The sequence below is a fragment of the Microtus pennsylvanicus genome, chromosome 8 (genome assembly GCF_037038515.1).
Source record: "Microtus pennsylvanicus isolate mMicPen1 chromosome 8, mMicPen1.hap1, whole genome shotgun sequence".
In the NCBI taxonomy this organism is placed as follows: Eukaryota; Metazoa; Chordata; class Mammalia; order Rodentia; family Cricetidae; genus Microtus; species Microtus pennsylvanicus.
The window spans coordinates 74499812-74509690 of NC_134586.1; positions in this window are offsets into that span (position 1 = coordinate 74499812).

The window sequence follows — 9879 nt, forward strand, 5'->3', positions numbered from 1 at the left end:
CCTTCCATGACATCCCCTAAGGGTCAGGGGAGGGTGAGTGACAGAGATGTCCCATTTCTGTCTGGGCACTCCACAGATTCAGTCTCCATGCTCTGACTGGCTGGGAGTCATCATATTAACACTTACCGCTATATTAGCTTCTCTGAGTAGGGCTGAGAGTTCTGTTAATCTGCACATTCATTTTTCCTTACAGCTGAGTAAGAATCCTTTGCATAAATGGGCCACCATTTGTCAGCTGAGGGACATCCAGGCTGTCTGCAAGTCTTAGCTACAATGAACAGAGCACCAGTGAGTGTGGATAAACAAGTGTCTCCAGAGCAGGATCTGTCACCCTTTGGGTGAATTCAGTACAGCCGGCTGTGACGGCTGATCTCGCTTGCCAGTTTCACTGTACCTGGAATTAAATTAACTAAACCCAAGTAGCTGGGAACACCTGGGCGGGGTTTCTCTTAGATTACTTGTGGTGGAAGATCCATCCTAAATCTGACCACACCTTCTCGTGCAGCACACATAAGAAAAAAATGATGTGGAAGAAGGAAGAATGTGCTTCTCCTGTGTGCCCTCAGTTTCCCTGACAAGCTCGTAGATTCTGCCCCTGAGATATCCCTTCAATGGTGTTAAAACCTACTTATTCAGGATTTCAACACGGTCTGAAAACTCACCGGTCTGTAGGCTTTCCCTGGGACTCCAGCACCAGATGGGGACAGCTGAGACACCAGTCTCATGGACTGACAGCTGCCAGATCTTTGGGCTTTCTGTCAGGGGACAGCCGTTGTTTGTCTACTCAGACGACTATGGGCTATGCAGCACTCTAATATGTCGTGTGTGTGGTGTGTATGTGTGTGTGTGTGTGTGTACGCGCACACGCACATATCTATGCATATGTGTGTACACAATATTGACACGCTGGGTCCTATAGTGGTCCTAGTTCTAGTCTTTTCAGTCATCTTCTCCCTGGTTTGCATAGCTTTACCAGATCACACGCCCACCAGCAGCGAACGAAAGGCCCCCTTTCCCCACATCCTTGCTAGCTTCGTTGTCATGTATTTTCTTTTCAGTCATTCTAATTAGAGTAAGAGAAAATCACAAAGTGGTTTTAATTTTTGTTCCCCTAATGGCTAAAAATAGTTTTTGCCATTTACATGTCTTCTTTTTAGAGCCCTGTTCATTTTTGTGAAGTCACGGCAGCCGGGACTGCCTGCCCAAGCTGAAGAAGACCAAGCCAGCGAGCAATAGGGCATGCATGGGGAGGGACACTTGAGGACACACAACCAGTGCGGAACTGTTGGCAGCTGATGGCTCCGAGGACATGGAGAGTAAGGTTTCTTTAGGGGTGTGGTCCCTGATAGGCTGAGCATGTTCCCACAGATGGCCCCATACCCATGTGCATACGGGCAGCGTTAATTAGACTTAGTGGGTCATCAAAAAAAGAGGGGGGACGGGGGGACCTGGGAGGAGTCAGAGAGTGAATGTGGTGTGACCATATCAAAATAACATTGCACGTACGTATGAGTTTCTCAAAGAACAAACAAAAATATTATACTATAAACACTTGCCTGTGAAGGGCTCAGAGGAGAGCTCAGGCAGAGGACTCCCTGAGCACACGTGAGATCCCCAGTTCAAGCCTCAGGGCTACGCCTGTCTGAGTTAGGGCTTCCACTGCTATCAAGAGACACCATGACCACAGCAACTCGTATAAAGGAAAACGTTTAACTGGGTGGTTTACAGTTTCAGAGTTTACATTGTCATTGTGGTGGGACAAGGTGGCACACAGGCAGACGTGGTGCTGGAGGAGCTGAGAGTGGAGAAGGACCTACATCTTGCTCCCATAGGCAAACATAAAGTGAACTGAGACGCTGGGCATGGGTTGAGCGTATATGAGACCTCAAAGCCCACCCCCACAATGAAACACTTTCTCCAACAGGGCCACACCCCTAATAGTGCCTCTCCCTATGAGTTCATGGGAGTTTAAACTTCCATAATACCCAAAATACATCCTACAAGCATACATACACACCCACATATATATGAATACTTGCATACATATATATACAAACACACATATACATGCACACAATATATACATGTGCACATATTAGCATGCATACATAATGCATACACATATATACGCACATACATACAGACATATATATATACATACAGACATATATATACATACATAATAAAAATATCAGTCTCACTTCTTTCATTTTTATGTTCCCCTACTTGAGACACACCCACCCCAAGTTGAACTAGATTGCTTTTTGGACCTTTGTAATGGTTTCTGAAATGATCAACTTCTTTTTATTTTGGTCTCTTTCAGCAAAAATTGCATCCTGGGAGCTCAGTACATGGACCCAAAAGGGCTCCCCATGGCCCCTTAGAGAATGCTGGTTGGTCTTTTTGCTGCCGTGAGCCTTGTGACTCTTGTCCCCATGGCCCCATCTCCTCCCTTCCTCCTAGTTGACTTCTTCACTTCTCCTAGGTTTGGTATCCATTTCTCCATGGAGACTCAGCTCCTTCCTGCCTCAGCACCATCGAATGTGCTATTATTCTCTGCTCGCAAACTCTTCCACAAGGCTCAGCTCAAGCCACTGTATTGTGGTGCGCACCTCTAATTCTAGCACGTGGAAAGAGCAGCAGGAGAATCAGGAAGTCAGTCGTTCTCAGCTCCTAGGAAGTTCAAGGCCAGCCCATCTCAACAAAACAAGAGAAAATGAAACACAGACCCAGATGGATGAGGCAGCTCTCCTGCTGGAATAATCCTTTCCCAGCATTCCCAATTCCAAGCAATAAAGACTGTGCATGTCCCTCTCTGTCTCGTCTGGACCCTGAGCATATCTGGACCCATGGCCTCTTGAAGAAGAGACCTGGTTGGGTTCATGTTTGTACCAGAGTGCCACATCTAGTCTTCAGGAAATATCTACTCAGGGGCTGGTGGTGAGATTGCTCAGAAGGTAAGGCAGCTTGCTGTCAACCTGATGCTCTGAGTGCAACCCTGGGACCCACAAGTTGTCCTCTGACTTTTAGAAGCACCTGCCTTTGCCTGATGGCTGGAATTTGATTCCTGGAGCCCAGAGTAAAAGGAGAAAACCAGTTCTAGAAGCTGTCCCGTTGACCTCCATATGTGCAGCATGGCAAATGTGTGCACATGTGTGCACTTATGCGCACACACAAATAAATAAATAAACAAATGTGTGCACATGTGTGCACTTATGCGCACACACAAATAAATAAATAAACAAATGTGTGCACATGTGTGCACTTATGCGCACACACAAATAAATAAATAAACAAATGTGTGCACACGTGTGCACTTATGCACACACACAAATAAATAAATAAACAAACAAATGTGTGTACATGTGTGCACATATGTACACACAAATAAATAAATGTGTGCACACGTGTGCACTTATGCACACACAAATAAATAAACAAATATGATGCACACATGTGCACTTATGCACACACACAAATAAATAAATAAACAAATGTGTGCACATGTGTGCACATATGTACACACAAATAAATAAATAAACAAATGTGTGCACATATGTACACACAAATAAATAAATAAACAAATGTGTGCACATATGTACACACAAATAAACAAACAAATGTGTGCACACGTGTGCACATATGTACACACAAATAAATAAATAAACAAATGTGTGCACACGTGTGCACATATGTACACACACAAATAAACAAACAAAACCAAGTGAAATGTGAGGATAGGCTACTATTATGCTTGCCTCTTTTTTCCTCTCGCAAAATATTTGACAAAAATCAATAGACGAGTGAGTTGTACAAAGCAACTGCTCACCTGCAAGGTTAAGATTTCCAGTGCTTACACCGCATGGCAAACAAACAAAAGAGGAAAACCATGGATGCTGAACTCAGACTCATTGTGGAAATAAGTAACGGTTTCCTATTGGCATCTACCAATTTCATTAGGAGCTGAACGCTCTCTCCAGGTATGTTTAAGGCAGAGCTTTTTCTTGTGAGACGACAATGCAAGGGCACTCTGTCAAAAGGAGCAACACAAGCGGTCCCATGCCCCCTCATCCTTGCCCCCAACATCGCCATCCGGAAAAACTCAAATGAGATATTGAAGGTTACTTAGCTTTAAATTTTTATTGGCTGGGTATGGTGGGTCACATCTTTAATCTCAGCCCTGGGGAGGCAGAGACAGACGGATCTCGGTGAGTTTGAGGCTAGCCTGGGCTACATAATGAGACCCATCTCCAAAAACAGGGGCAGGAAGAAAGCTCAGCAGTTAAGAGCACTTGTTATTCTTCCAAAGGACCAAGCAGGTTCCCAGCACTTACATAGGGAGACACATACTTGCCTATAGCTCTGGGGGATTTATTGCCTTCTTCTGGACTCCTTGGGCATGTCCACAGGTGGCAAAAATTCACATAGGCACATGTGTACAGAAAAATAAAATAGATGTTAATAAATGAGATGTTTTGTTTTTAAGTTAGCATGCAAAATAATGGCTTTTATTATGGCATTCTCATTTTTATATGTCATTATACTTTGCTCTAGCCCCACCTCACCACCTTCTCCCGTCTCCCCTGCCACTCTCTCCCTGGTCCCTTCCTCTCCCCAAGCAGTACCCCTTTCTGCTTTCATATCACATGGGACATAAAAATAAACTTCAACAGAGGTGAAATTCCTTTGTTCAGAGCTGAACGTGGTAGTGCACACCTGTAATCCAGCACTCGGGAGGCTGAGGCAGGAGAATCAGTTCAAGGCCATCCTCGGTGATATTACATAGTAGAGTTCGAATCTAACATGGGGGACATGAGACTCTCAAAAAAAAAAGCATTTAAAAAATCTTATATTCAAGGAGATAAGAAAAAGTAATGAAAATTCCCCTAAGTTACTAGATTCTTCTGTCTTTAAAATGGGTGATGGCTGAGGTAGGAATGGTATGCTGCTTGTAGGCTACGAGACTGCCCTTGAAGTTTCATTTTAAATAACGTTTACATTGGAAATAGGTATATATATAATTTATTAATTGAGCTCTACATTTTTCTCTGATCCCCTCCCTGCCTCTCCCCTCTCCCCTTCAACCCTCCCCCAAGGTCCCCATGCTCCCAATTTACTCAGGAGATCTTGTATTTCTCTACTTCCCATGTAGAGTATATCCATGTAAGTCTCTCTTACTGTCTGCACTGTTGTCTAAGTTCTCTGGGATTGTGGTTTGTAGGCTGGCTTTCTTTGCTTTATGTTTAAAAATCACCTATGAGTGAGTACATGTGGTAATTGTCTTCCTGTATCCGGGTTACCTCACTCAAAATAATGTTTTCTAGCCCTATCCATTTTCTTACAAAATTCAAGATGTCGTTTTTTTTTCTGCTGTGTAGTACTCCATTGTGTAAATGTACCCACATTTTTCCTGATCCATTCTACAGTCAAGGGACATTTAGGTTGTTTCCAGATTCTGGTTATGACAACTAAAGCTGCTATGAACATAGTTAAGCACATGTCCTTGTGGCACGATTGAGCATCTTTTGGATATATACCCCAAAGTGGTATTACTGGGTCTTGAGGAACATTGTTTACTAATTTTGTGAGAAATCACCACACTGACATCCAAAGGGGTTGTACCACCAACAGTGCAGGAGTGTTCCCTTTTCCCCAAAACCTCTCCAGCATAAGTTGTCATCAGTGTTTTTGATCTTGGCCATTACAGGTATAAGATAGAATCTCAGAGTTGTTTTGATTTGCATTTCTCTGATGACTAAGGATGCTGAACATTTCCTTAAGTGTCTTTCAGCCATTTTAGATTCCTGTTGAGAGTTCTCTGTTTAGGTCTGTACCCCCCCTTTTTTTTAAATTGGATTCTGTGATCTTTTGGTGTCCAATTTCTTGAGTTCTTTGTATGTTTTGGAGATCAGACCTCTGTCTGATGTGGGGTTAGTGAAGATCTTTTCCTATTCTGTAGTCTGTCGTTTTGTCTTGTTGACCGTGTCCTTTGCTTTACAGAAGCTTTTCAGTTTTAGGAGGTCCCATTTGTTGATTGTTTTTCCCTCAGTGTCTGTGCTGCTGTCTGTGCCAAGGTGTTCAAGTGTACTTCCCACTTTCTCTTCTGTAAGGTTTAGAGTGGTTGGCTTTATGTTGAGGTCTTTGATCCATTTGGACTTGAGTTTTGTGCATGGTGATAGATATGGGTCTATTTTCGTTCTTCTACATGTTGATATCCAGTTATGGCAGCACCATTTGTTAAATATGCTTTCTTCTTTCCATGGAAATAGTTATTTGATGATGAAAAGCCACTGATGTCTAGTTAAAAACAAGTCTCATAGCAACATTCACGAGGGCTAACATGGAAGCAGTGTCCACGCACAGGTAAACACACAAGCAGAAGGCAGCATATCATATACTGTGAAATACAGTTCAGGGAGCTGGAGAAAAGGCGTAGCAGGTAAGAGCAAAGGGTTGGTTCTCTGTAACTCCAGGTTCCAGGGATCCCACACCCTCTTCTCGCCTCCAAGGGCACCAGGCAAGCGTGTGGTATATATACATATATTCAGGGAAAACACTCATACACATAAAAATAATACTGTTTGGCTTTAAGAAGGGAGAGTTTCCGGAAGTGTGCTTCAGTGTGGATGAGGCTTGAAAACCTCTTGTTAAGTGATATGAACAGCTCACAAGAGGCGAGCTCCTTAGGATGCCAGTGAGGTCAGCCTCAGAGGGAAATAAGATGATAGTTGCCAGGCAGGCTGTGGGGTGGGAAGTTACTGTGAAATAGGGCTGAGTTTCACTTTTGCAAGATGAGGCATGCTTCCGAGAAGGCTGTGGCTATCTGTCTAACAGTGTGAATCTGCTACTTAACTATCCAAGTTCAGCCATAGGGCTGAAGACAATGGCCCTATGGGCATCTTGCCACAATTATTTTTAAATGAATAAATGGCTGTGTAACTTTCATGTTTGAGGTAAAGGGAATACAAGAAGAGGGTTCTGCAGCCATTGCCACCGTTCATTCATCCATTCCTGTTCTGACAGCTCTTTAAGGCTGGTTCTGTTTTTCTGCTATTACAATCAACACTGTAAGCAACATCCTTGTATGTGTTAGGTAGAGTTCAAATCTAAAGTTTTCTCATCCTGGGATGGGGTTGCTCGCTTGTGACACACAAAGCCTTAGCATCACGTGAACTGAGTATAGCAGCATATGATGTAATCCCAGGACCAGAGAGATGGAAGCAGGAAGATAAGAAGTTCGAGGCCACCCTTGACTACACTGGAAGCTCAAGATCAGACTGGACAGCGTGGAACTCCATCCTAGCTGGAGAGAGAGACAGAGGCAGAGAGACAGAGACAGAGTAGTGATATTTGTGTTTTAATAAATAAAGTTTGCCTGAGCATCAGAATGCAAAGCTAAGCCACTAGAGGCCAGGAGGTTGTAGCCCACACCTTTCCCAGTACTTGGAGATAGAGGCAGATGTATCTCTGTGAGTTCAAGGCTACCCTGGGCTACACAAGATCAATCCAGAAACAGATCCAAGTGGTGGTAGCTCACACCTTTAATCCCAGTGTTTGGGAGTCACACACCTTTAATCCCAGCACTAGGGAGATGGATGTAGAAGTGATACGGCTGGGTGGAGAGAGGAATATAAAGGGGAAGAGAGAGGAACTCACTGGAGTGCAGAGTCTGAGAATTCGTGGAGACAGCATCTTGCCCTTTCGGTCTGAGTATTTGGTAGAGGTAAAAGGCCTCTCTAGTGATTGGCTGCTTTGCTTTTCTGATTTTCACCTTGAACCTCAATATCTGTCTCTGGGTTTTATTATTTTATTATTCATGGGAGAGAGAGAGAGAGAGAGAGAGAGAGAGAGAGAGAGAGAGAGAGAGAGAGAGACTGACTCGTACCTCCCCAGTTTGTTAAGGTACAAACTGAATATATCGCCACTTGTTGATTGGCAACTCAACCTTCCTTTTTTTTTTTTTTTTTTTTTTTTGGTTTTTCGAGTCAGGGTTTCTCTGTGGTTTTGGAGCCTGTCCTGGCACTAGCTCTTGTAGACCAGGCTGGTCTCGAACTCACAGAGATCCGCCTGCCTCTGCCTCCCGAGTGCTGGGATTAAAGGCGTGCGCCACCACCGCCCGGCACAACCTTCCTTTTCTTGAATCACCTCTTTGACTCCTTGTTCACTGGGTGTCTCAACAGGATGACAGGATCTGAGGAACTTTTTTATACTGGATGTGAATTTGAATATGGATATACCTTCCGTATTCAAATCTCTTAAAATAGGAATTTGGGTTTGTTTTGTTTTAATTTTTAAATTTCCTTACTCTATAGCCCTGGTTGTTGCATGGTGGTGAGATGTCCCACCAAGCCCAGCTAAAAGAGGAGTTTCATTGGTGGTTAATGAATATGATTTCTTTGCTGCCAGGTATTCCGTTAATTTCCATAACCGAACGAGCCTTCAACTTTCCTTTTAGTTTGATGACTGTCCTGAATGCTGCCGACTAACAGCTCAGGCAGAACAGTCGGAAAAGACCTCCTGCCCTTGTTTGCAGTCATTCTTGTCATGTGGGAGGTAGTCCATCATCTTGAACACACTTTACTCTAAATAGAAACTTTTAAAAGTCAGTGGAAACTTCGTGTTTTTTTCTTCTTCCCCAAGCTGCTTCGTTTGGGCCCAGGCCAAGAAGGCAGTTAGCAACCTCAGTTCAACCATAACTGTTTCCCTTCCGGTGTTAACGGTGACTTCACTACTGGTGAGATCCAAACCCGCATGACTTTCTGAAGGGATCTGAGCAGCTCGTGATCCACCACCCGAGAGGTGAGTTGTGTAACACAGAGGATGCAGTGATGGGAACATGGGGGAGGTGGACCCTGCTATCACTACCCAGCAGAGCCACGGGTCTAACTTCTGCAGTTGGGAACCCTGCGTGAAGGGTTTCTTCTCTGGATGATGGGGAAGGAGAAAGTCAGAAATGGGGAAACACAGTGTGGAGAATGAAGAAGAAAAAGGAGCAGGGGCTTTCCATTCCTTTCCCTGTCCTTCCTCTTTTTTAAAATTTTAATTGTATTTGCATTGGTGTTTTGCCTACATGTATGTCTGTGAGATGGTGCGGGATCCCCTGGAATCAGAACTACAGACAGCTATGAGCTGCCATGTGGGTGCTGGGAATTGAACTGGAAGAACAGCTAGTGTTCTTAACCACTGAGCCATCATCTTTCCAGCCCATGTCCTTCCTCTTTTGGTTGGGGTTGAGGGAGGGGCTTTGGGAAGCTCTACTCAATGTTTCCCAGTTTAACTTCTGCATCTTTCAGTCAGAGTCCTTTGGGATGTCTCTGCAAGTGTCCAGAGTCAGAGCCAACACCTCAGCTTCTCAAGTGGGTCTGTCGAGATGTGCGAATTGGCAGCTTGCGGATTCTGGGCTGGTCACTCATGGGATTTGCTGTCTTGTGCGCTTTGGGGCACCGGAGCGAAGGCAACAACCTCTAGAGAACACGTGATGACACATGAGGTGCACAGCGGTCCTAAACCATTAAGGAGATGCTACAGGCTACAGGAAATGCTACAGCATCAAAAGAAACTGTAGGCTGACTGTGGGTGGAGTCAAGAAAGGGCTAGTGTTTAGCCAGCCAGGCGGAAGGTAGGGCTCTTGGCTTCCGACTAGCGTGCTGGCTGGAGAGATGAGGTAGGATTACGACATCCCGGCTTGCAAGGTCATCTCCAGTCTCCGGGCTAGCTTCAAAGGTCAAATGCCCAGCTGGATTGATGCAGGACCTGGATCTCCCCTCCCCTATGGCACATGAATTCATTTTTCTGTTCAGGAAAGCCCTAGAACAGAGCCCCCGGCACTTTCCCTCGCTGCTGCCAGAGGAAACGGCATTTTCTGTACAAGTCAGGTGT